Source organism: Aotus nancymaae, unplaced genomic scaffold, assembly GCF_030222135.1.
Source record: "Aotus nancymaae isolate 86718 unplaced genomic scaffold, 86718_ANA_hifiasm-v0.15.2.pri h1tg000059l, whole genome shotgun sequence".
Lineage (NCBI taxonomy): Eukaryota > Metazoa > Chordata > Mammalia > Primates > Aotidae > Aotus > Aotus nancymaae.
Window position 1 is genome coordinate 68,356,394 of NW_026988473.1, and position 26,983 is coordinate 68,383,376.

At 37.5% G+C, this 26,983-nt stretch overlaps 1 protein-coding gene and 1 pseudogene across 19 annotated transcripts in view; one reads left to right on the plus strand and one right to left on the minus strand.

The window, feature by feature from the left end:
- The window catches only part of DLG2 (discs large MAGUK scaffold protein 2), a 2,157,409-nt gene that overhangs the window by 1,105,605 nt on the left and 1,024,821 nt on the right, over positions 1–26,983 (minus strand). The gene's annotated exons all lie outside the window — the stretch shown is intronic.
- Positions 21,861–21,986, plus strand: LOC135270360 (U2 spliceosomal RNA; annotated as a pseudogene).

A 26,983-nucleotide genomic window follows, 5' to 3' on the forward strand; every position in this document is an offset into this window, starting at 1 on the left:
ATTTTAAGTTCTTCCTGATATTACTCCTTCCTTATATATTCCTCACTATATTATAAAGCATTCCCTTTGAACTCCAAAATACAACTAAAATATTTTCATTTGTATTAGGTGGAATTAAAAGAACATGTAAATGACCAGCTTGTCCATATACACAGGTGTTAATGGGGGTTTCTGACACATAAAATAGGTCTCAGTCAGTACTGTGCAGAATGTCTCTATTAGCTGAAAGCATGAGCTGTCAAAAGTAGTAGAAGAGGAAATCAGCATGATTGCAGGGATTTGGGTTTAAATATATCAGTTATTTGCTGTATAACACTGTAAACATTATTCAATTTCACTAAGTCAGTTTCCATTTGCATATAGGTACAAAATTTTCCACCTCATGGAACTTTGGAAATATAAAGTAATTAGAACACAATAGTATTAGAAAACTCTGAGTCATACAGAGCACTATAGATGCCCCTGAAGGAAGGTTTCCAATCCTTAGAAAAATAGTACAATACCTAGAACATAGTATGTGCTCAATACATAATTGTTGAATGAATGATTATTACTCATATTCAAATGTCATATTGTAAGACTCCCTTGACAGGTTTGATGCTCTACCTCAAATTTATATAAGAGATGGGTCTGATCACAAAATGGCTACTTATGAGAATAGGACCCAGATCATGTAACACATTGCTATGGATTACATTTAGTTGTATTCATATGAGATTCCCCCATAAGCCTATGAAATCCATGAAGGCAGGAATGATATTTTAAATAGCTGTATATCTCCCATACTGACTGTGATAATCAGCAAATGTGACAGATGCAATAAATATATCATTCAATAGAGTATTGTTGACACCAACATAACTACTATTTCTATGTTAAATTTAACATGATAAAGTTTTTTATTTTTTGAGACAGAGTCTCCCTCTGTTGCCCAGGCTAGAGTGCAGTGGCATGATATCTCAGCTCACTGCAACCTCTGCCTCCCAGGTTAAAGGGATACTCCTGCCTCAGCCTCCAGAGTAGCTGAGAATAAAGGCGCACACCACCACGCCCAGCTAATATTTTCACTAGAGACGTAGTTTTACCATGTTGGCCAGGCTGGTTTTGAACTCCTGACCTCAAGTGATCCACCCGCCTCGGCGTCCCAAAGTGCTGGGATTACAGGCATGAGCCACCATGCCTGGTCTGAAGTGACGATTTTTATCTACTGTCTTAAAAAAAAATGAAACTCTAGTCAAGTAGAATCAGAAGCTGTTTCCCAGATATATACTATTGGTTTTAACTTTTAGTAAAATCAAAGAGCAGAAACTCATTCACAAGTATCTACATAAATTAGGGTCAAAATGTTTTCATTTCCTTAGAAGAGCAGATAATACCAAGTGAATATAATTATCCCTCTCTCTCATCTACCTGGTGACTCGCAAGACAGCTTTGTTTGTCTAACTGTATGCACAGGACCTATAAGGTAAAAGGTTGAATGTAGAGATTTAAACACTAATGTCAGAAGCCTCCCTGGCTTCCTAAGGTTTGAGTTACTGTAAAAGAAAAAAAAAAAATCAGAAGAAACCCTCTGTCACAATGTGACTAACTGAATTGATAACTGATTATTTAATAAAAGTATGTTTAAATTGGACTGTGTAGTTTCAGAAAAGCACAGCTGTTTGTAGTCAAGAGGAAGGCCATCAGACTGCCACAGTTTCTCTAACCTTGTTCCACTTTGAAGTGGATTGCAGGATAAATTTTTTAAAAACTGTACTATAAAAAACCCTGATGCAGTCCTTTCTCGGGTCTACAGAATGAAGAGGGTCAGCTTTACTTAAGTGATTGGCTTCCTGTTTTTCTTAATTATACAAAATGAGGACAATGCAAAACACAGCTGTTGGAAACTCAGATGTTGCTCAAAGCTTGAAACGCATACGACTTTGTGGTGAAAAACATAGAAAATACTTGCTGGTGAGGGGAGAGCAGCACTAACACATTTCCAGTGGTATGCTTACTACCGCTGAAAAACCAACTTCACCTCGAGAAATACAGCAAGGTGAAAGTCTTGCTGTGGGGTATAAATGCTAGCCTTTAACTTAGACACATAAGGCTTATTGAAAGAATAGAAGGGAAGAATGGAAGAAATGCATAAAAGGAAGGTATTGACTATCTGGTTTGGGTGATTATGATTATAACGCCTAAAGAGTGACAAAGAATTTCTGTATATCTGAAAATTCAAATTGCTGTAGGCAGTGAGAAAGCAAGCTGAAAAGTATGCTCCTGGATGACGGCTCAATTGTGTAGTTATCATGGAATAAAGGCTAGGGAAGAAGAGGTTATACTGCTTAACCAGGATTTGGAAGAAATACTAAGCACTGTGACAATAAAGAAATTACTCATATATTTGATGATCCTTTGATGCATCTTCAGTCATCTTTTTAGGCTAAGTTCAAGTATAACCATCTTTTCTAATATATTTCCCAACAATTAGACTGAAATAACACATCTTCTTTGCACTTCCTCAGTGCTGAATAGTACTTGACAAACTATTAAAATTAGCTGTATACATATCTGCCATAATGCTAAAGTACAAACTCCTTGAAAATACTGGCTGTTACTTAATCATTTTTATAATCCCCTGAAATTAGCATCACACAAGTCCTTAGGAAAAGGTCAATAATTATGTCAGAAATAGGTCAGAATTGGTAGTTATAGGCTATACTCCTCCGCACAGAAAATTTAACAAGCACTATCTACAGATGAAAACATCCTTCTGAAAACCCCAGTACATGAAAACAAGCATGAAATACCCAAGTGGCTCTACAGAACTGAATGAAAATCTAAGAAGGATAAAAAGAATGGCCTTAATCTAACTGTGCTGCTCCTCCCACTCCCCCAACTAAGCACAGAGTCAGATTGAGAATATTTTCCTGGGCCCAGTTTCTACATGGGCAAAAGAGAACTGGAGGCAATCATCTAGCATCCCTGGAATTCCAAGATGTTTCTCAGGAAGCCCATTTTGGTTTTACCTCACAGGAAATGCTAGAGGAAATGGCATGGCTAGGCCACCTGGAGTTAGGTAGAAACTAGGAAAGCAGTCATAGATGCAAAGTAACCAGTGCATGGATCTTGGTGGTATTTCTGTGTTCCTGTGACACCAGATCAGAAATGCCAACCAACCTCTGGTGGGGTTCTGTGGCTCATGCCTGTAATCCCCGCACTGTGGGAGTCTGAGGTGGGCAGACTACTTGAGGTCAGGAGTTCGAGATCAGCCTGACCAACATGGAGAAACCCCATCTCTACTAAAAATACAAAATTAGCCAGGCATGGTGGTGCATGCCTGTAATCCCAGCTACTCGGGAGGCTGAAGCAGAAGAATTGCTTGAACCGAGGAGGTGGAGGTTGCAGTGAGCCTAGATTGCACCATTTCACTCTAACCTGGGCAACAAGAGTGAAACTCCGTCTCCAAAACAAAAAAACAAAACAAAGAAAAAACAGAAATTAGTCAGGCAAAGAGGCACACCTGTAATCCCAGCTACTTGTGAGGCTGAGGCACAAGAACCACTGGAACCCTGGAGGTGGAGGTTGCAGTGAGCCAAGATTGCACCACTGCACTCTAGCCTGGGAGACAGAGCAAGACTCTGTCTCAAAAAAAACAACAAAAAAAGGGCAGCCAACTCATAATCAACCTGCAAAGCTGAGCTGGTCACCTTCAGAAACATTGGGAGGTTCAACCTAACTTCTGTCCCTAGATAGCTAGTATCTATGCCCAGTCTCAGAGCCTACCCCAACAACCCTGACCAGGCAAAGAGACTACCACCTTTGTGCATTCCAAAGAAGCAAAGGTGCTAGATTGCCTTAACCTGGGAAGTCACTCAGCCAACAACCTTATCCAGGCAGGGAGAGTTCCATTTCTATGCATTTCAAAGAAGCTAGACAAGCTTTGCTCAGGAGGTCAAACAGCTACTCCACTAGCCAAAAGGCTACCTCATGGCTCCACCTGACAGGGAGGCAATCTTTAACTGTAAAATTCTAAGGAGCATAACCTATTGTCCCACTTAACATGAACAGTATCTCCACCTAACCTTAGAGCTTAGGCTGCAGCCCTGCTCAACTGCAGACCTTAAAGAGCTAAATTGCCCAGACAGAGGATACATCCTATTACCAGCGTGATCAGAAGTGATAGCAGTACCCAGCCAGCAGCTTTGCCTGTCAGCAGTGCCCAGCTAGTGGTCTCAGTAAACAGCAGAGGTCAGCCAGCACCCCTAACAACATCAGAGCAAAGGCAGCCACACAGCCAACAAGAAAGCTCAGAGTAAATTCTAACTGTCTGGAGTCATCACCAGCTGGTCCTTCCAGAATCACAAGCTAGGCCAAATAATGAAGGTCTATCCCTGCCAAAGAACACCTGTAAAGGGCATAGCAGGGGCTGTGTCCTCAAATGCATGGACAACATACAAGGACAAAGGGATTATGAAAAATCAGGGAAACATGACACCTCAAAAAGACACTAACACAGTTCCAGGATCAGAACCCAAAGAAGTGGAGATATATAAAATAACTGACAAAGAATTTAGATTAATACTCATAAAGTTCAATGAACAAGAAGATTACATGGATAGAAAATTTAATGAAATTTGGAAAACGATACATAAAAAGTGAGTAGTTTTACAAATAAATATAAATAATAAAAAGAACCAGATAAAAATCTTAGAGATGAAGAATATAATGATGGAACTGAAAATTTTATTATAAAGCTTCAACAGCAGACTTAATCAAGAGGAAAAAGGATCAGTGAGCTGGAAGACCACTTCAAAATTATCTATTAAAAATTATTCAGCTGGAAGAAAAAAAAGATAAAAGAATAAAATATGAATGAAGAAAGCCTACAGGACTTGTGGAACACCATCAAGAAATTAATCTTTGCATAGCAGAGTTGCAGAAAGAGAAGAGAAGAGAGAGAGGTACAGGAAGTGTAGGTATCTGCAGATTCAACTCAAAGAGAAGTGCACCAAGACACATAATCATCAAACTATCAAAAATCAAAGACATGGAAAAAATTCTAGGAGTATCAGCAGATAAGAAACACAAACAAAGGAGTGCCAATATGACTTTCAGTGATTTCTCAGCATAGACACCATGTGCTAGGAGAGAATGGGATGATATATTCATATTCAAAGGGCTGAATACACTTTGCTGACAACCAGTACAAACTTTATTCAGCAAAGTTGTCTTTCAGAAATAATATCTCAGACAAAAGCTAAAGGAATTTACCACCTGTATCAATGCCAAATTCCTGTCTTACAGGAATTGATAATGAAAATTTGTTTCATTTCCTTAAATGAAATAAAAAGCCACCAATTAATAACATGAAAAATACAAAAGCACAAACTCAATGGTAAAACAGAGCCATATTGAGAATAATCTAGGCTGTAATGAAGAACCCAATAAATATATACAAATTAATTAATTTGAATAAAGAAATAGTTCAAAGAAATGTATATCCTTATGTGTTCAACTTTATTGTTAGAGTGTGCAAGTAATCTTAGTGCAACACACCTGTATTTTGTTGTGCATCTATTATACGTCAGGTGTTGTGTTTGGCAATGTAAGGAGAAAGGGTGGCTCCTAAATCTGAAAGTCGGAGTTAAATGTTGCTGTACTGCTACTGGTTTGAAGCCCTAAATTGCAGCCTTATCTAGCCATCAATGGCGACCCAGTTATTGAATACTATATTGTATAAAATGTACTAATTGGCCTGATCTTAGTCTATTAGTCTACATTGTGACTACTTCATATTTTCTACTATATTAATAGAAGCCCAAAATTTTAGATGTATATAAAGAGGTAATAAGAAATTACTTCTATAAGAGAGCTTAGACAATTTTAAGCAGTAAAAAAATAAGCTGTAAATGGTTGTTAATAAACAATGCTCAGTAGCCCAGTATAGTGTGGAATGATGATTCTGAGAAGAAAAGTAATATTGCTCGATTAGGGTTTAAAACAAATCTTAAGTGTTGTGTAGCATTAAAAAAAAAAAAAAAAAAGAGCTGCTCATACATCTGATGACTTTTTTATGTATCTATACTTATTTTTCATTACTGTTGCAAAATAAGGCTCGTTACTGCTACACAATAACGCTATATTTCACAGCTTTCATGTGCTACATGTGGCCATATAAAAGGTTTTTACTATATGATAAGTTAGTGTAAGCAGTAATGTTTTATGGCAGTTTCTGGGAACATCTCTTAAGATACGGTATTCATGTATCCTTTGGCCAATTTCTTTTTGTCCTGCCATACTCACTTAAGATTGAGGCCATCTGGGGGGAAACAAAAAGATAGGAGAAGACTGGGTCACTAACACTGTGAAGCATTTTAGCCCTTGACTGAACACCTGGGTTTTGCTGTGAGAGAGAAATGAACATTCACTTTAGTAAATTACCTCTATTTTGGTTTCCTTGTGGTTGGTATCAGTGCCAAATTCTAACTAATCACCTGTGCTGACATTTGTGTTCTCAACTCAGTTATGGGTGAGGTGGGGGGGTGAATAGCTAGGTGGAATTCTGAATGTTGGAAAGGATGAAGTTTCAAATTATTAATAACCAAAAAATTTAACTAGGGAGCTGTTAATCTGTATTTGTAGAAAAAGATGAATGCTATGTTATGGCATACAGTGCCTTCCAGAACTAGTCCCTATATAACTCTCAGCCTCTAAATACATTCAATTACTCATAAGTCCCTCCTCCATCAACTTGCAGTTTCATGTCTCCTTGCCATAGATTACGTTGTCCTCTGCCCACTTCTTTATCTGGCTTATTCTTGTTCAAGATTTGGTTCAGGTGTTAGCTCCTACAGGAAGTTTCTCCTGTCTTCCTTTCACAGGTTAGGTATCCCACCCTTCACCTATGGCACTCAGCACACTCTTTTGACTAATATCTGATCTCACTTAATTACAATTTTTTGTTCTTGTGTCTGTCTCTTCTCTCTAAATTGTGAGCTGCCTGAAAGATAAGATGGTGTGACCTCATCAACTATTATTTTCAGTGCCTGGCACATAGTAGGTGCTACACAGTACGTACAATCTGGTACACAGTCCATATCACATAAGAACCACTTATTTAGTATCACATCCCATCACTGATTTTGCCTTCCACTTTATGAAAGACCTAAAATCCACCCCTTGTCAATTTCTAGAGCCTAGATCTGTCCTGAAACCCATGACAGAAGACAGTTTCTTGATTTCCATTACTCTTGTCTCTAAGGACATCTTCGTTTCTCCTTTCCCTTCCTCTTGATCATCTCAGTTTAGAAAATATATTTTGGTGCCTGCTTGGCTAGATAGATGCTGGACTAGAACTGTGTCTTAAAATTAATTTGTCAAAAAAATTTCCTGTGCATTTTATTCTATTCATTTCTGCCAACTTCTTCAGAGAGCAAAGTTATCTTTGTGACTCAAAGTTTGAGGACTAGGAAAGGGGGTTGGAGAAAAATCTGTCTTTTGACATTTAGAAGTATTTGCTAAAATTAGAGAACAGTTAGCACTTCTGTTTAATAGTGAGATGAGGCTACACACATTTATGAACATCCAAAATACCCCAGCTCTGTGTTCCCACTGGCCACACACACCTATACTATAAAAGGGAGTAAAGAAGAAGAAAGGAGATACCCTGTTTTGTCACAAGGTTTAAGCTAACAGGCATGCTGTTTCTTATTCTTAATGGTTGTTTTCTTCCTCTCACTCCCCTTCCTCTTCTTCTTCCTCTTCTTTTTCTCTTTTTTGCCCATCTCCTCCCTTTTCCTTTTCTTCTTTTTCTTCATCTTTATTTCCATCTCTTTCTCCATCCCTATCTCCTTTTATTTCTCTTTCTTTTCTTTCTTCTTCGACATCTGTGCCTCTTCCTCCTCCTCCTCCTTCATCTTTTCATTCTTCTGTATTCAGAAGACACCTAAGACTATATCACATTCATCTTGCAGTGTAGCATCCCAACAGAACTCTTACAATGAATTACTATTTATGAAGAGCCAAAGGCCAGGCTTGGTCTCTACTGTGTTTTCTTCTTGGTGCTTCAACACGGCACCCTTCCCTCATCCTATTCACCAAATGTCAAAAGCCAATGTGTACAGTGTCCTTTCTGTACATTCCTAGTGGCTTTTCTTCTACACAGCTCCAGGAGTGATGACATGTAGATATAAAAAGCTGCCAAATTCCAGTTACAGTTAATAGTATAGATCTGGAACACCAGAGTGAGTGGTGTGGATATGGGATAGATGGAAAGTCTGATTTTCAAATATGCTCATAACTTTAGGGAACAGATAGAAAACAAGCATGAAAGACATGGCAAACCACAGCTGAGTTTTAAAAATGGGAACGTTTGGAGTTTAACAATAACCACTTTCACTTACTGCATACTTTGTATGTATCAGGCACAACTCTGGATACTTATTTTGCTTCTTCTCAGTTTGCTTAGGTACTCATAACAACCCTTTGAGGTAAGCACTTCCATTCTCATTTTACATAGAGAACTGAGGCTCTGAGGCATTAAGTGGATTCTAGATTTAAACCCACATATTTTAAAATCTGATGTGTTAGATTACAAAAATGATTGCAATTATTTATAGTACCTTCTATTAGGAGGTGGTGTCTATTATTTATCTCTTGAAAATGGGCTGGCTAGTGACTTGCTTTGTCCAATGGAACACAGCAAAAATGATGTTGTAGTAGTTGGGGCCTACACTTCAAGAGGCCTTGCTTCCTCTCTCCTTCTTGAGACCCCTGCCATCAGAGACATGCAAACAAGTCTGGGCTAGCCTCCTGGAGAGCAAGAGAATATGTGGAGCAAAGATGAGCACTCTTACTGAAATACTGTAGGCCTGTAGGCTTTAAGCTGAGATTAACCAAGCCTGGCCTAAGTAAGCAGAATCCATCCAGCTAAATCTGACCTAATCCTGCCTTTTAGAACACTGGGAGAGGCAAATTCCGCAAAGGCCCTAAAAGATTCTTCGTGTTATTCTGGAATATGCGAAGAAGGCAAGACTCTGACTATGGGGTCATTTCTCAAGGTTGTGTTTGTAGTAAGCAACCTTGAAGAATGAGGTAATATTATTCCCCTCCAGGACAAAAAACAGGTGTCTTTGTAAAAATAAATTTCCCAGTCTCAGTGTTCCATGGCTGTCATTCAAAACTACTGCATGTGCAGCATCCATTGGGTCCCTCTGTGTTTCCACCACGGAATTCGGGAACCAAGAGAAACGTACACCAACGTGCTGATTAATGTTCATGCTGCTTTCCATGTCGTAATTATTTGAAGTTCTTTATTTATGATCCAGGAGTCTTGTGTCTTCTGCCAAAAATCTAAGACACAGTACAAGCTAACTTTTTAGCCTACAAACACAACACAACCTACTTGACATACATTTGTAAGCTAAACAAATGGTTGATGTTATAAGCCACTGCATTTTTAGTGGGTAGCAACAGATAACTGATAAAAATGCCTGCAGCAGAACTAACTTCTCCACTAGTGGAATTCAACACGTGGTAAGTGATTTACAAATGTAAAATTGTTTTTTTAATTTTATTATTATCAAAATAACTATTTTTAGTTATCTACTAAGTAGCATTTATAACATCTATAAAATTAAACTGAAAACTGAATTAATCTAAAGGAAAGCATTAACCATAATTCAAAGTGGTACTTTTATAACATACTATGATGACAGAACATAAGTGACCAATTATTAGGAATCACTGTACATATCCATATTGCTTCTTATTGAAATAAATGGGATACCAAAAAAGGATGCACCGTTAACATTAAGGTAGGCTGGCAGGTCCTCAACGATGCTATACGCCAGATACTGTTGAGGAAAACTTTATCCTGCCGTAACCTATACACATTTATGATAGTCTTTCTCAAATACAACCATTCAGGGAAATAACTAAATGCTATTGGAACTACAAGCATTCTCCTGGAATGGGAAAAATATATTTAATATAAAAGCAAATATTCAGTTTCTATTAAATCAGAGGAAAACCAGATGTCACAGGGAGCCAAAGCTGTCGATGACTCTGGGTGTTATTATGACACTGTCCATTTCTCCTAGCATTTCTTCATAGTAAAAATGTTAGTCCATAACAATCATTCATCTTTATGCTCCAGACTGGAAAACTCTGAGTCAATCACAAAACTTATGAATAACTGAGAAGAACCATGAAGACTTCTTAAAGACAGCTGTGTGGAGAGATTCATAGAATATGATAGCCTGAAAGGTACTTAAACTATTCAACCAACTCCTTTATTTCACAGAAAGAACATGAGGACTAGGGAGGGGCAAAATCTGTTCAAAATCACACAGCAAGTCAGTAGGGAGAGAACTGAGACTCCAGATGTCTTGTCTTTCCATTCAGCTCTCTTCCACGACTCAGTGTTCCCCCTCCCCCGGGTGGTTCCCTGGGTAAAACAGAGTATGTGACAGAGACACAAGTAGACCGGGACTTCGGAAAAAGCAGGTATCATTCCCCACACTGCTTTTCCTTAGCAAAGAGAAGAGAAAGGTCTCCATACTGTTACTGTTACAGAATTTATATCCTAAAAATAATAATAATAATGTATTATTCCCCAGAGCAAATATTTCTCTCAAGCAGAAAAAAAAAACACCTAAACTTCCTAAACAGTAATGCTAAACCAATACATTAGTATCAGTGTTTACCCATTTAGTCTCTTCCTTTTTGGACAAGACTTTAGCTATACATGTTCTAAATTTCACTATTTGGGATCTTGATACCAATTAGACTTTTACATTTTATAGAAAATTAAAGAGCCAAGCTAAAGCTCCTTAAAATCTTTGCCTGAGCTGTGAAGGTTGCCTATAATGATTTTAGACACACATTAACACTTATAAATCCATCTAGAAGAAAATTCGGGTTAGCACATACTTAACTATGCCTACTATCATAGTGAAAGATACAGAGGTCCATAGCATTCCACATTTTCTGCCTGTTGGTCTCCTCAGTGTGCTCTTGGCACCTCAGCTATGGAATATCCTACCATTCTTCCTTGAAAGGTGCTCTTGCTCCTTTGTTGCCTATATCAGTGACTGGAACCACCATCTCCACCCTTGCACAAGCCAGAGACCTGGGCATCATCCGACTTTTCCCACTGTTTGTTCTTCCACCCTTAACCAGCATTTACCCAGCCAACTAATCACAAGTTCATCAAACTACATCCTCTCAATATGTCTTAGGATCAACCCTCCTCACACTGACTCTGTCTCTATAAAACTTCCCTGGCTAAAACCATCATCAGCTCTCTGCTGAAGTACTGATATACTCCTACGATGGCTGCCCTGGTCTAAGCTGAGTTCCTTTAAAATACATTTTCTCTCTCTGTCTCTAAAATTAGCCACTTGAGTTAACCAGTTCTTATCACTGGCTTTGTAAACACCTTCAGTGTCCCGTACATTCAGGATAAAAATCTGAGCAGTTTTTACAAACCTCTCTGAGATCTTATCCCTCTCCACATTTCTAGCTTCATCTTCTGTAACTCTCCATTTTATTAATATTAAATGACTTACAGTTCCTCCTGATTGTGCATGCCTCCCCCACACCCCCCATAGAGCACTTACAGGTTCTCCACCCCTCCCTCAACTGTTCTTTTCTTAGTTACCTCCTATTCATCAAACTTAGTTCCAACATGGATCCTTCCAGGCAGCTTGGTACTCTCCTTCCATTCCCAGGCTGGGTAAAGTGGAATGAGTCCTCCCATTTGACTCTGTACAAAGTTCTCTCATAGCACTTTTCATGTTAAATGTATCTTTAAAAATATGAGGTACATGAAATGTTTTGATACAGGCATGCAGTGCATAATAATCACATCATAGTAAATGAGGTATCTAACATCTCAAGTATTTATCTTTTGTGTTACAAACAATCCAATTATACAACTTTTGTTATTTAAAAAGGTACAATTGAATTATTATTCACTATAGTCACTTTGTTTTCCTATCGAATACTAGATATTCATCAAGGTTTGTGTGCCTCTGTCTCACAAACTATAGGTTTCTTGAGACTTGAGATATTTCTGTCATCCCACATGAAGTATAGTATTTTTCAACTCTGGCTAAACAGTGGAATCACTGGGAAAGTTTAAAAAAAAAAAAAAAACAGTACTCAAGCTTCACTCTAAACTAATTAGAATCTCAGAGGTAGAGCAAGACACACTCCTTGCCTAAGACTTTGAACCTGGATGTTTCCTTTTCCTGAAAACCTCTTTTCCACATGGCTCACTCCCCTTTCTTTAAGTCTTTGTTTCAGATGCTGCTTTTTCAAAGAAGTCAACTCTAGTCATTCTATTTAAACTTATTATCACCTTTCCAGTAAGCTTTCCAATCTTTTAATTAATCACACATATCATTCTGCCATATAATACAATTCAATTTTTTAATCTGGTTATTGTTTACTGTCTGCCTCCCCAAATGCATAATCTATTTTGTTTACTAATGTAATATCAATGCCTGCCACATAATAGGTGTTTATCTATCTTTCTACCTATCTATATCTATTTATCTATATTTCTCTAAAAACAATGAATGAATTATATTTATAATCTATTTTAGTGGAAACAGATGTTTATAAAGTCCTGAAAGCCCATAGAAGTGAAGCTGATTAATTATGCTTCTAGGAATCAAAATGCTTCACTGAGGAGGTGATGATCAAGCTGAAACTTGAAGAATTTTCTAGACAGAGAAAGAGGGTAAGATATGGAAATAAAGTGCCTGGGTAAGCACCAAGCTCAGAGTGCAACACATTGCAGTCACTTATTAAGGTCTTGCTAACCCCAAAAGACAATGCAGGCAGAGGAAACAGCACGTGCATAAAAATGAGAAAAGGCGTGAACTCTTTGGGATAGGTGAGGTGTGCAAGTAATAAAGATAATGGTTGAATTGATAAATTTTGGCTAACTTAGATAATTTATTAGATAATTTATTTCTGCAAATGATATAAAGAATCTACACAGGTTTTGGGTATCTTAATTATTGTAGATTTGCCTACAATATTAAAAACTGTTGGAGCTGCTCACTATCATTAATATACTTATGGCCCATATCTTCTTATTAGTTTTAACATATACCTTGTGATATGGTTCACTGTGTCCCCATCCAAATATCAACTTGAATTGTATCTCCCAGAATTCCTATAGGTTGTGGGAAGGACCCAGGGGAAGGTAATTGAATCATGGGGTCCAATCTTTCCTGTGCTATTCTTGTGATAGTAAGTCTCAAGAAATCTGACGGGTTTATCAGGGGTTTTAGCTTTTGCTTCTCATTTTTCTCTTGCTGCTAACATGTAAGAAGTGACTTTCATCTCCCGATATGATTCTGAGTGCTCTCCAGCCATGTGGAATTATAAGTAAAATTAAACCTCTTTTTGTTCCCAGTTTTGGGTATGTCTTTATCAGCAGTGTGAAAATGAACTAATAAGGTAAATTGGCACCAGGAGTGGGGTGTTGCTGAAAAGATACCCCAAAATATGTAAGCAACTTTGGAACTGGGAAACAGGCAGAGGTTGGAACAGTTTGGAGGGCTCAGAAGAAGACAAGAAAATCCTGGAAAGTTTGGAACTTCCTAGAGACTTATTGAATGGCTTTGTTCGAAATGCTGATAGCTATACAGACAATAAGGTTAGGGCTGAGGTGGTCCCAATGGAGATGAGAAACGTGTTTGGAACTGGAGTAAAGGTAACTGTTGTTATGTTTTAGCAAGGAGACTGGCAGCATTTTGCCCCTGCACTAGATTTGTGGAACTTTGAACTTTCCAGAGATGATCTGGCAGAAGAAATTTTTGAGCAGCAAAGCATTCAAAAGGTGATTTGGGTGTTGTTTAAAGCATTCCACTTTAAAAGGAAAACAGAGCATAAAAGTTTAGAAAATTTGCAGCCTGACAATACAGTAAAAAAGAAAAATCAAGATTTTGAGGAGAAATTCAAGCTGGCTGCATAAAGTTGCATGAGTACCCAGGAGCCTAATGTTAATCCCCGAGACTACAGGGAAAATGTCCTGTCAGAGACCTTCATGACAGCCCCTCCCATCACAGGGCCAGAGGCCCAGGAAGAAAAGTAGTTTTGTGGGCTGGGCCCAGGGTCCCCATGCTGTGTGCAGCCTAGGGACTTGGTGCCCTGTCCCGTGAAAGGGGCCAACATAGAGCTCAGGCTGTGGCTTCAGAGGGTAGAAGCCCCATGTCTTGGCAGCTTCCACATGGTGTTGAGCCTGCGGGTGCATACAGGTCAAGAATTGAGGTTTTGGAACCTCTACCTAGATTTCAGAAGATGTATCAAAATACCTGGATGCCCAGGCAAAAGTTTGCTGCATGGGCAGGGTCCTCATGGAGAACTCTGCTAGGGTGGCACAAAAGGGAAATGTGGGGTCAGAGCCCCCACACAGAGCCCTCACTGGGGCACTGCTTAGTGGAGCTGTGAAAGAGGGCCACTATCCTCCAGACTCCAGAATGCTATCCACCAACAGCTTGCACTGTGCACCTGGAAAGCCCCAGACACTCAATGCTAGCTATGAAAGCAGCCAGGAGGTAGGCTGTACCCTGCAAAGCCACAGAGGCAGAGCTGCCCAAGATCATGGGAACTCACCTCTTGCATCAGTGTGACCTGGATGTGAGACCTGAAGTCAAAGGAGATCATTTTAGAGATTTAAAATTTGACTGCCCACTGGATTTTGGACTTGTATGGGCCCTACACCCTCTTTTCTTGGCCACTTTCTCCCATTTGGAATGGCTGTATTTACCCAATACCTGTACCCCCATTGTATCTAGAAAGTAACTAGCTTACTTTTGATTTTATAGGCTCATAGTTGAAAGGGACTTGCCTTGTTTCAGATGAGACTTTGGACTGTGGACTTCTGGGTTAATGCTGAAATGAGTTAAGACTTTGGGGGACTGAAGGCATATCTGGTTTTGAAATGTGAAGATATGAGATTTGGAGGGGCCAGGGGTGGAATGATACGGTTTGGCTGTGTCCCCACCTAAATCTCAACTTGAATTGTATCTGCCAGAATTCCCACGTGTTGTGGGAGGGATCCAGGAAGAGATAATTGAATCATGGGGGCCAGTCTTTCCTAAGGTATTCTTGGAATAGTGAATAAGTCTCACAAGATCTGATGGATTCATCAAGGGTTTCTGCTTTTGCTTCTTTCTGATTTTTCTCTTGCCACTGCCTTTTAAGAAGTGCCTTTCACCTCCCACCATGATTCTGAGACCTCCCCAGCCATGTGGAACTGTAAGTCCAACTAACCTCTTTTTGTTCCCAGTTTTGGGTGTATCTTTATCAGCAGTGTGAAAATGAACTATAAACCTTACATCATTCACGTGTGTGTGTGTGTGTGTCTTTCTTTTCAACACAACTAATCCTAACCTTTAGTAGTATAAAAAGGGTCCCATGATTTTTCTTTTGTAAAAATACAGTTTTTCCGTAAGACCTTAACCAATTGCACTTTTATTCAAAACTCAAAAATACACAGTGCCGAAAGTTTATGGTTTCCTGTGAGAAGCAGTATAAAAACTGCTGGGGTTTTGTTGAAGAGGAAAGAAAAACTTTCAGCAGTTCCATCGTTAAACTATAATGAAAGATTAGTAGTAATTAATCATATAATGAAAAGAGGGGAGGGAGAACTTTCCAAAAATAGAACATATGAGCAAGAGCCCAGAAGCATAAGAAAGAATGACCAGCGTGAGGATGTTAAGTATATGTTGCTATAAAATGGTAAGAATATGGGGAAATTGGCAGGGTGAATCTATGGGACATGAATATGATGCTTAAGATGCTCAAGTGATAAGTTATGATATGCTGAGGAATTTGGACTGCATCATAAAGTATTAGGCAGCCATAAACTAGGGAACTTACAGGAAGTAGGTAGACGAGCAGAGAGACCAGTTAAGTGATTCCGATAAGAATAATTTAGGCAAGGGATGATAAAGGACTAAATTAAAGCAATGTTAATCCAGAGAGAGAATAACAGATGGAGGCATACTTGACAATACTTGGTGGCTGGTGGAATGTGGGGGCTGATGGAGAACGAGATGTCTGGGATAACTCCCAAATCTCTGGTTTGAGCGGCTGAATGCCTGGAAGGTGCCACTCACCGTGAAAGTGAGTATAAGAGAAGGAGGGAAAAGATGATGAGCAAGTTTTGTGCATGTGAAGTTTGAGATCCTATAGAATATGTCTTGTTGGCAGACTTCTAGAACTCGGGGGAGTAACTGGGCTACTGATTTAAATGAGGAAATAGTATAAGCACCTTCAATCCTCAGTAGTTAATTAAAGTGTGTATTTCCAAATACAAGATACCAAGGGTTTGCAGTAATATGCTATGGGTTTCACCAAGCCTCAGACATTTTCCTGGATCATAAATCATGCTTAAAGATATGGAGAAAATGTATATTAAAACAAATATAAATAATCTAAGGCCTGGACTATAAAATTTGCATGGATTTTTAAGATAAAACCAGTCTCCAAACAAATTGCTGATTCTTTGACTTGTACAGTCTTAGTCTCACACTACGTTACCTCTTACACACAGAACTCTTGAGACATGTGTTCGCCCTCCTCTCTCTTTAGTCCTTTGGTGGAAACACTGAAACAAGACTGTACTAAAGCAGTTCACAGGCTCTGTATGATTGATTTGGGTCCCAGTGAGCAGCCCATTCAAGAGGTCAACCTAGAAGAATTCAACACACCTCCTAGCTGCGAGTAAAAGGCAGCAAGCTGCTGCTGTTCTCTCATTCCGCTCTGTCTCCTCCTATTTTGAAAGACTGAAAGAATCCCCATTGAAACGCTGAAATGTGGAAAGGAACAGCAAGCTATTTGGACATTATAGTTCCTTTGTCATGAATATAGTATTTGGGTTTCAATTTCATCCTTACCTTATACAAGATAAATCATTCACTTCAATTCACTTTAGGAGTTACCTGCTAAGAGGTCAGATGGTTCTTTTACATTTGGTTGTTACCTGCTGCCTGCAAAATACATACGATAAAATGTAAAAAAATTCCTTTTACCATCAGGTACCCTAAATGTAAAGAAAGTCAGAATACTGAGTGTTCAACTAATAAAGCTTCAGTAGTAGAAAGGGTATTTTCAGAAGTGCTAAAACCAGTTAATGAAAGATCGTCTGTTTGAGAGAAGCATGAAAAAGCCATTCTGTCTTTACACAAAATGACTCCAGTATTTGTGATTAAACAGCTGCTCTCCCTTTTTTTATGGTGGAACTCATTATTTTATTTCCTTTTACAAATATTTGATGAATTGAAGTACCACATTAGCAAACAATAATTATGAGAAGTTCAGTAGTCTTTTTTCAATTAGAAACTTTCCTTTCTTGACCTATGATACAAATTATGACATGAACACAAAAGACATTCTATCTCTGGAAGTCTGGTGGAGTCGGTTTTTCTCTCTCTCATTTTCCTCATTCCAGCCAGGCCTTTCTTAGTAAACGAAAATCTTATCACCACATACTATATTTATTTCCTCCAAAAACCATTCTTGTGATTATTCCTGCAGCATTAAGACTATATATATATATATTTTATAAAGGAACATGGAAAGAGGATAAGAATCATTTAAAAGAAATTATTGGGCACAACTATCGGACAGCTCTGCTAAGCTCCTTCTCAAATTTAATTTAACTTTAAAAATATGATAGACATTACTACTATTGCAACTTTATAATGTAGCTCTCATGCAAAATCTATACTGAATTACAAGAGAAATCTGAGTATTAATTTTTTTAAAAAATTAATTTAGCCATCTTTTAAGGGAAAACTAAAAAATATCAACATTTATTTAGTACTTATATTCACAAATAAAGAAATTAGAGCTCTCAGTTAAAGTAGAAACCTACTAGAAAGTGTCAGGAATATGATTTAAACTCAAGCCTGTCTTATGAAGAAGAAAAGCTAGCAAGATGAAGTTAAGTGAGATTTACTATTGCTTTACATTGTATCTGAGAAGCTGAATTTGATTGAATAAATATCTGAAAACCAGGGTAAGTTCTTGAGTAAAAAGGCAATGTAATGACTTATTGAGTAAAAAGGCAATGTAATGAAAATTATATTTTTCATTACATTGAAAAGGGTACATATATATATATGTACCCTGGTTTTCAGGTATATATAACATGTATTTTAAGTTAAAAGAGTCAGTGTTTTCCAAAATAATATTAAGGAAGTATAACCATGATTACACAGTGGCAATAAGTTAGGGACAATTATATATATATAACTGTGTATATCCATATATATTAACCTCTATAGCTCTATGTATATGTCTATCAACGAATCACAGCAGCCAAAAGCTGAGGGGTGACTTTACAATCTTACAACTACAGAAAAGACTATTTCATAAATAATGAGACTAGATGTCCTGTTCTAATAAGGTCAAGATGAACAAAAGGAGTCTTGAATGGGAATGGCAGAAAGTGGGATTTAGACTGGACACAATTTTATCCTTGCAGGTTAGTACAGGTGTTGCAGTAAGTAGTTCAGCTAAGGGTCAGGTGTCTTCCTGATTCTATTTCATCTCTCCTAAAGGAGCTGCCTAATATCAGATGCGTCAAGTGTAAGAAATGTCAATTTCATGGCTTTGCTTATGCTTGACCCAATAAAAGAAAGTAATGAGAACTTCAAGTTTCCTTTTCAGGTCTGTTATAATCTGATGATTTTGTAATTTTTATGCTTCATTTCATCATTGAAATACTCAGAATGGTGGCAGATCCTATCAATGACAGTTCAGTGGTTCCAGATCTTTCAATTCCAGCTAAGATAATATTGTTCTTAAGTGTATCTGAAAGCAGCACGGCCGATCTGCTTCACATGGCAGCATATGAATAAGAGCATTTGCTTCTAATTCCACCCACCACTGCTCCCTCTCCCTGTTGCTTTTAAAAGCATCTGCTATCACAGACACAGAAGATATGTCACTATGAAAAACTGCTTTGTTTGAAAGAGCTGCATTTCACATCTGTCATCTCTTTAAAGTAAAGCTCAAGTCCACTTTCAGGCAACTCCAGTGAAATGAAGAGAGGAATTTTTACAAGGTCCGTTTTTGTTTTAAGAGTTAAGTCTAAGAAAAACTCTCTACCTTAACATACCCTAAGGTTATGGTTTTTGACTGTATGTTTGATGTATGCAAAAGAATACATGGAATGTAAGGGAAAGTTCTGAAGCACGGTAATGAAATTAACATCAGCTTTAAAATCAGAATGATAAATATTGTTGTATGAGTTCCGCTTCATTCTTGTATCTGTAGCTCTTACGATTTAACGGCTCTCCTGAATTTTTTAGCTCTCCTTTTTGATTTTATGATTTTAGCATTTATATACAAATCTACCCCCAATATTAATATATTGTTCAAATTTGCTTGTTTTTGACCTTCCTGAAAGTGTTATCAGACTATATGTAGTTTTTCTTGACTTGCTCAACATTATTCCATTCAATTTTTTGTTTCAAAGAGTCATTCATGTTTATTTTTAATGCTATACATTATTCCATTATGTGAATATTCCATAAATTATATTTTTATTCTCTTGATATAAATTTGTGTTATGTTCACATCGTGTTTTACTTTTTCCTTTTAGAAACAAAGCTACTATGGGCAATGGACATTTACAAGAATTTTTCTACAGTGTATATATCTAGGAGTAAAATTGCTAAGTCATAATCTTCAGCTTTATAATATGATGTCAATTTGTTTTCTAAAATGGTTATGCCCACCAGTAGTATAAAAGAAACAACCTCAATAGCATTTTACAGTATCAAGATTCCTAATTTGATGCCTATATAATTGAGTTTAAAATGGTATCGGGCTTAATTTGGATTCCTTTCTTATTTGAGGTCTGGCATTTTGATATACTATATGTATATTAGCTATTTGTTTACCTTTTTTTTGAAATGTTTGATGATGTCTGTTGACCATTTTTCTGTTGTATTTTCTATTTTTATTTTTATTGACCTGCAAGAGTTCTACATATATTCATAGCTCAATGTAATCTCAAATATCTTGGATCAAGTGAGGATCCTCGATCCTCAGCCTCCCAAGTAACTGGGACTACAGGTGGGTGTAACTATGCCTGGCAATTTTTTTTTTTTTTTTTTTTTTTTTTTTTTTGTAGAGATGGCTTCCTGCTATGTTGCCCAGGTTAGTCTCAAACTCCTGGCCTCAGGCAATCTTCCTGCCTTGGCCTCCCAAACTGCTGGAATTACAAGCATGAGTCACTGTACCCGGCCCACCATTCCTTTAATGTAGTTGTGTTCAACATCTTTTCAGTCATGAGTTCATGGTTTTTTTAAGATACAATTCCTAAAGACAGAGTCGTAATAATATTATGCTATTTTTTCTAAAATGTTTAATATTTTGCCTTTTTATTGATGTATTTAATCAAGAGCTTGTTCATTTTTATGTATGATGTGAGATAGGAATTATTTTAATTTTTTATTTGCTTATGCTTGGGTCAAGCATAAGCAAATGAAATAATTTTATTTTTCATATTTTCATATATCTGTCCCACTATGTATAAATTGGCTTTCTTTTTTTCATTGTTTTTCTGAGCCATATGATATATGATATTTCTGTCACATATCAAGTTTTTATAGTTAGCAAATACTTATACTATTTGCCAGGTACTCTTTTAAGTGATTTATAAATAATTAACTCATTAAATCCTCATAGACGAGGTAGGTACTATTAGGATTACTTTTTTAATAATAAGGAAATTGAGGCATGTATAGGTTAGTCAATTGGCTCTAGAACTGGTGTTCTTACCTTCTGTTTCAAGGTTTTTTGTTTGATTGGTTGATATGTTTATGTAACCCTGAAACCACACTGTCATCAGTATAATTTGTTTAGTATAATTGATGTCTGTTAGGCCAGGTACCCCACCTAACTTTTCTTCTTGGGAGTATCATAGGTGTGTATTCTCCTCAAAATATCCTGTTAAGATTTTTGTAGGAGTTGCATTGAATCTACAGATAATTTGGAAGGAATATCTTTGTTGTGTTGAATATTTATATCCAAGACCATAGCACGCCATTGTATTTAAGTCTTCTTTAGTAAATTTCAATAAATGTTTTTACATACGTTTTTGCTTATATTTAGTTTGACTAACTCCTATGTAACTTATTTTGTTGCTGTTGTTTTATGTGTATTTTACAAGGAGATGGTCTACCATACTACTACTAGAAACAGCAGCGCATGGTTTAAATCTTCTGTAACTTTACTAATTTTTTATCCCTTGACATTAAAAGGTATCTTATAGGCTTGACGCTGTGAGCTTACACCTGTAATCCTAGCACTTTGGGAGGCGGAGGTGGGTGAAGCACTTGAGGCCAAGAGTTTGAAACCAGCCTGGACAACATGGTGAAACCCTGTCTCTACTAAAAATTCAAAAACTAGCTGGGGCAGGAGAATCGCTTGAACCTGGGGGTGGAGGTTGCAGTGAGCCAAGATCATGCCACTGTACTACAGCCTGGGTGACAGAGTAAAACTCTGGCTCAAAAAATTTAAATAAAAAAGGTATTTTATAATTAAATATTAATTGTGATGGTGGATTTATTAACCTCTATGTGTACTGTTTCTCTTTATATACATTAAGGATATTTTATTAAATGTACATAAATTTACAATATATACTTATGAAATAAGCATGTTATTATATCATGACCTTTAACTCTAATAATCTATTTTGCCTTTTAAGTCAATTTTGTCTGACATTTATAAGCTACCTCAGCTTTGTTTTATTTAGCATTTGCCTAGTACATATTTGTTTCATTTGTTAACTTTCAAACTTTGGGAGTCTTCATATTTTAGGCTCATGTCTCATTGCTTCTTAGCCTTTTGGCTAAGATCAAGTGTAGGCTATGTCTTTTCAAATGGCACATTAGGTGAACTTTTAAAATCATTTAAACATCAAGTTTTGTCTTTTAACTGGGAAGTTTAATCTATTTATATTTGTATGAGTATTGTTATACTTGAAATTATTTTTCTATATTTTTTGTTTTCGTCATGCTCTTTTGCTTTGTATTCTTCATGATTTCTTAGATCGATTAGAAATTTTTGTTTATTACATTTTATTCCTCTACTCATTTGACATTTATACACTATTTCCAATCTTTTAATGGTTACTTCTAAAACGTTGTCATACCTTCATATCTTAATAAAATGTAAAGTTTATTACTATCTTAACCAATGCCTTGCCATCCCCACCAAGTACAAAGACTTGAAATCTGATTACTCCTACGTTAATACAGTAATCTTACATTCAGTTTCCCACCTTGATAGGTTTTCAAAGCTTATCAGTAAAATCAGAAAGATCAATTGCTTTTTTGCAGACACTAGAATAATTTTCTTCAAGGGAACTTTAACCTCCTAATATCTTATTTTTCACTACTCCCTGGTCTAGTTCAGGTCACTGTTTTTATGCTAGAGTGCAAGAAGGACATATCCAGGTGACAACCTTTTGTCTCTTCAATTTAAGAAGAAAAATCCCTTTCGGCTATTGTGATTAGAAAGTAGCAGAAGGAACTTGAACAACAGAGCTAGAAAATCTCAAATTTATTTTCTTTGGCTTATGTGTTCTGGCTTTAACTGAGAAAGGATCTGAGTCTTTCTGTCACTAATGACTTTCATTTTTCTCCCTTGTAGGAATTTTATGGGATAATTTCTAATGAAAAGAAGGAACCCAAGACTTCTCTCATTCCATCATACCTGATACCTCCGTTACACATTCCCATGACCTCTGAGCCAACATTTATTTATTACTATTAAAACAGCAAATCAAGCTTCATGATGTATGCGGCCTACTATGTAGATGTATTTCTGTCATGACTTTAATTTTTTTCTCATGAACATTTATTTTCACAAACAAAATAATATATTTATTCTTGACAAGATTTAGATGTATTTTTCTGGTTTTTAAAAATGCAGTTCTGGCATTTAAAAGTCCCCAGTGCATCTGATAGCTGACTTGCTCCAAGCTCCCAACTCCATTGAGTGGGCAGGTTTATTCCTCGGTCAGATTAACTCCTGCAGTGTTTGGCAAATTATTCCAAGAATTTGGCTTTCACTCCTATGAATTTAAAGAACTCCATGAAAACCCTGCTCTTTATATTATGCAGTCTTTGCTATTTAGCTTTATTCTTACTGGTTATAAAAAATAATCAATTGCATTTTTGTAAAGAAATTGATACCATTTTTCTCAGGAGCTCCACTACTTCATGCCTTCTTACAGCTCACCTGAACCGCCATGATCATAACTAGATTTGGCTTTCAATCACTCCTCTTTCCAGTGCACTTCCTATTATGATAGCATCATTCTTCTGCTTCACAAGCCCAAACATCTTAGGGTGACCTACATAGCTATCGGCCTTGTGAATGCCATAACCCCAGCATCATTCCTCCTCATTCCTCCCACACACACTGTTCCGGGCTCACCAAATTTATTGACATTCCCTAAATATGCCTCACTATTCTGCCTCTCCATTCAACTAACATTTACTGAGCACCTACTATGTGCCAAACACTGGGGATACAGAGAATAAGAAGATGAAATTTCATTCCTCGATCCATGGTGTCCCCCATGTTTAAAATAACCCTCTAGCAACTCCTACTAATCTTCCAAAACATACTTACACATCATCTTCTTTTTAGCCTCACCCCCAACCACCTCATCTGCACAATGAATCATCATTCTTTTGCATTCTTAGTGTTTCTATGATGCTGACAAGATAATTAGAATTTGTGTTTGCATTACTAAATTTTTTCTTACTCCCCGATTCCAAACAGGTAGCTATGATTTATCCCGGGACTCTAGATTCTGAAAAGGCTTAGGGCAGAATCAACCTAAATTTACAGACTCTGAAGCCCTTTTGTTAGAGGCATTTGAACCAGAGCAACTCCATATTGAATACGGGCTGGGTAAAATAAGGCTAAGACCTGCTGAGCTGCATTCCCAGTGAGTTAAGGCGTTCTAAGACACAGGATAAGACAGGAGTCAGCACAAGATACAGGTCATAAAGACCCTGCTGATAAAACAGTTTGCAGTAAAGAAGCCGGCCCAAACCCAGCAAAACCGAGACAGCAATGAGGGTGACCTCTGGTCATCCTCACTGCTACACGCCCACCAGTGCCATGACAGTTTATAAATGCCATGGCCACATCGGGAAGTTACCCTGTATGGTCTAGAAAAGGGGAGGGATGAGTAATCCACCCCTTGTTTAGCATATAATAAAAATAATAATAATAAACATAAAAATGAGCAACCAGCAGCCTTTGGGAACGCTCTGTCTATGGAGCAGCCATTCTTTTATTCCTCCACTTTCTTAATAAACTTGCTTTCACTTTACTCTATGGACTCATCCTGAATTCTTTCTTCCCTGAGATCCAAGAACCCTCTCTTGGAGTCTGGATCGGGAGACCTTTCTGGTGACCACAGAAGGGACAACAGTGAGGAAACCCCTGACCCAAAGACTAACTTCAGGTAAGTGGTGGGGTCTGGCAACACTTTCAAAGTGCTATTCTAGGTGTCCTGACTTTGGAGAGGGAGTGGACAGGTTGTGGCTGATGGGTAGAAGGTAAAGAAGAAAGAGAGTGTCCTTGAGATGCTGGAAAGTGAGCAGGGGAGACTGCAGGAGCTTGAGATGAAAATAAAGGACTGTGGGTTCAGAGAGATAGCAAATCTGGAGAAACAGTTGGGAGTTGCCTGTAGAGAAGTCAAAACCTAGAGAATGGGATTCTCAGCTTCACTAATGATTTCTACACCCTAAGCATATCAGAGAAGCAAGAAGGCATGAGATCGTCGAGGTTTAAGCAAAGTACTTGTATCTTCATGAAAATCAGTGTATGGTATTAATCAGTCACTCTAGAAGCTCAGTCCTGTGAAAAGTCAGTATTGTGAAAAATGCTCACAATGTTTCACAGTACTAGGGTGGGAGGAGGAGAACAAATCCCTTATAACTGGATGTCTAGAATTCTCCTAGAGAATACTGAGGGTTAATCATAAAAAATGAAATTTTAAAAAATATGATACTTAATGCAAACCTATGTTTTTTGTATTGAAAGTCTCATCAATTATACACTCTTCTATAATAATATGCATCAATTCATTCTATAATTATATATTTACCTGTCCCTCTGTTTGCCAGAACTTTTGAGGACAGGGGTCATGTCTTAATCATCTCTGTCACCTCAGGCTATAGCAAGATTTTTCATACTGGAAGAGCTCAATGTTTATTAGACAAATGTCCAAAATGACCAAATATACATATAAATAAATTACCAAGATGGAATTTAAAACTCATTTCTTACAATACATTTCACTTGAGGTATTTCCTCATACTTCCATACACATGTGCAAAGCAAATATTGCAGTCTTTTCTAACTGGAGTGTATCATCTACCTTTAATATTTGTATAGAGTAAAAGTTCTACTAAACATGGACATGCACTTTGGAAATGTTCACCTTTAAATATTATCTGAGAAAACAGGAAAGAACATGACATGTCAACTTGTATAATCAATTTCCTCCCCTGTTGGAAGGGCAATGGTAAGCATCTAGGTTTGCATTTACACTTGCTGACACACATAACAATCACTGCAGGGCAGATAGTAATTAGTGTGTAATGAACAGTGTCCAATTGGGATCAGCTTCTGAATTACCATTTAAATGTGGTAATGGCAGAAAAATTGCCACAATTATTGCTGCCCAGCAAACCCCAAGAAGTATCATTCTTCTCCAGAATCTTAGGATACTTAGCACATATCTTTCTTTGTGTTTTTAAACTGTTGGTTATGCTTGGCACTTATTTCCTCCCAAGTAAGTAAGCTTTGATATTAGGAAACATAACTTTAACTTTTAAAATTCCTGATAGTGCCTTCGTGCTTTGCAAAAGAATAAGCAGTCACTCAATAAACACACAATGACTAATTAATTTGACAGTATCTAGAGTAAAAAAAGTTTTAAATGACATTTTGTAAATATTTACTTTCTATTTTCTGGGGGTGGGAGATAATGGCTTGTAGGGGGAAAATAGAAAATAAAGATATAATTCCAAACATGTGATTTAAGTCACTGGTAAAGTGCTATACTCTAACATATGAAGGTGCTCCTTACCTTTAAATTGCTGTTAAATTCACCCAATAGATGCTGCATCTTTCTCTCCCAACAGATGCTCTGGACTGTGCTGCTGTGAATAACGCAGAAGTTCACCTCTCATAGAGCATGCAGACTTTTGAAGGAGGATATTGATATACCGATTAACCAAATAATAACAGAAATGTAAAGCCTATGATGGGTGATGGGGCACAGTTATGAGATCTGAGCCTGTTCCTAAGAGGTACAAATTGGGTAGAAAATAATGTGACAAATCAAAAATGCAAATTGGATCGTGCAGCTCTCTGATTCCAAGACTGCTATACTGATTTCTCTCACGATAGAGTCCACCTTACTTAAACTCTCCAGTATGAAGGTCCTGCTCCAATGTGATCTTTCATCCTCTCTGTTCCCTCCTATTAGTACCTCTGATGTGTGGCTGCAATTACCTCAACAACCATACTGTCATACTCTATGCCACTGTCATGCTTATACTCCCGCCTCCATCCCAAAGTTTTGTTATAAACACTGCTATATATGTATGTGTGTATCTGTGTGTGTGTGTGTGTGTGTGTGTGTGTGTGTCTTTCTCCACTATATGATAAAATAGATCAGGGAAGATACAAAACACCATGCCATTTTTTTTGCCTCCGCACTTAGAAGAAAGAACTAACAGTCAGTCGCAGTGCCTCACAACGGTAATCCCAGGACTTTGGGAGGTAGAGGCTAGAGGATCACTTGAGGTCAGGAGTTTCAGACCAGCCTGGTCAACATGAGGTAACCCTGTCTCTACTAAAAATACAAAAATGTTCTGGTGGCAAATGCCTGTAATTCCAACCACTCGGGAGGCTGAGG